Raw genomic sequence first — 1,972 nt, 5'->3', positions numbered from 1 at the left:
AAAGGTCATAAGTCTGCATATTTTTTTGGTAACTGAATGTAGTCTGCATATTTTTTTGGTAACTGAATGTTTCTATTACCAATAGCAAAGATGTACAGAGTATAGTTTAGCCTATGAAGTGGACACACCCCACCTTCAAGTCAAGTGCATCTATTAATCTAGCTTACTACTTACAAACTAATACCTAGCTGCATTAAGTGTAAAAATTCAGAGTTTGCAACAAATTAGTTAGCCTTGGACACATAGCTCCTCGACAATGAATATCTTGGATAATCTTCCTTATCAACACATCTGTGGTTCTTTGTTTCTGCTGAAAAATCCTCATGTCTCTTTCCAACCATAAATGATATATTGCTCCTGCCAGTATCATTTTGTATAAGACTACTTTTTTACATCTTCCTTTTGCATGTCTAACCACCCAGTGAATCTCCTCAGACCATCCTCTTGGACACCCCTGCCATGAGAGTAGTTGTTGCCACACCTGAGCTCAGTATGAGCATTGAAACTATGGATTAAATATAAGGCTGCATATTTAATGCATAGTTTGGTATCATATTTGTATCCTTTTTTAGACATAACAAATATGCATTGTTTAACAGTATAATAATTATTTTTGTGTGTGTGTGTTTATGCGTTTGTGTTTATTTATGCATTTTATTTGGCAAATATTCCCAGTATATTTTTGCAGAATAGGCAAAAAATACATAAGATGTATAGCAATATACATTAAATAATTATAAAACAATTCTGGCATATTAAACTTTTAATCATGAATATTTTGGTTAATCTATGTATGTGCTACATTATATACATTCTTATCATTTGAATACAGAACTGAAGATGTCTTCACAATAAGTATATCCGAAAGTTTGTCTATATCTAATTCTCAGAATGTATACATGGTGCTTCTCAAATCTCAGAATGTATACATGGCAGGGGTGGAGCCACTTTTGCCGGGGGTGTCAAGAGACACCCTTTCGCCGGAAAATTACATTGTATAGATAGGTGAAATTTTTAGTTTTATAGGTATGTATACCAGTGTTGACACAAGCTGAAGGCTTTGCGCAGCAGTTAAGGGGTTGCAAAAAGTCCCTAAGGTCATGGGTTCGTATCTGGGTCATGACATATCTACATTTTTTGACACCCCTTAATATGAGTCCTGGCTCCGCCACTGATACATGGTATGGTACTCTTCTCCTCTGTTAAATTCCCAGAATGTATACATGGTACTTCACAATATATGTTAGAATGTATACATGATACTTCATAGTATGTATCAGTATGCATATGGCGCACCCATGATATATACTGTATACGTATAATACGTATTTTCTTCTCCATCTCGGAGAGAATTGGGAAGGAAGCGAAGAGAATGAAAAAATGGATGAGATATACACAGTAATGGAGAGTGGAAGAAATCAGAGAGAGATAGAGAAAGAGACATTTGAGAGATTTAGGGGGGGATGAATAAGAGAATGGAGAAAATCGTGGGAGAGAAAATGGGAAACAAATATGTGGGGGCTGATTTTTGGGTCATGTGGTACACTTAATGGCCATTTTGTGCCAACTTATTAAAGCTTGGCTAATATATGCCAATTAAGTCTTAACACTTAGCACACCATGCCAAATTCCCGTCTTCTTTTAGCAGTAGCTCATATTTTAATCACTAGTATATGATATTAGTAAAAGAAGAGAAGTTGTTTTACACCCGAAAAATCGGAAAAAATAATGGCCAGTATAGACTTCAACAGCGGATGCAATCGCATAGCAATAGTGAGTGCAATGTCACTTTAAGATTTTAGATCCACTTTCGGAGAAAAAAATTTCATGCAAAACGTAATGCTAAATATGTGAAAGTCAAATGATCCTTTTTGGATAAGATTCCTTCACCCTTAACAAATAATCTGAGCTCTAGGATTGAAAATCAATCCGGTAAGTAGTGCCTATTATGATGGGCGTAAGTGGCGTGAAT

The sequence above is a fragment of the Lycium ferocissimum genome, chromosome 5, assembly GCF_029784015.1.
Source record: "Lycium ferocissimum isolate CSIRO_LF1 chromosome 5, AGI_CSIRO_Lferr_CH_V1, whole genome shotgun sequence".
Taxonomy (NCBI): Eukaryota; Viridiplantae; Streptophyta; class Magnoliopsida; order Solanales; family Solanaceae; genus Lycium; species Lycium ferocissimum.
The sequence above is the reverse complement of the archived record's forward strand: the minus strand, read 5'-3'. Positions refer to the sequence as shown.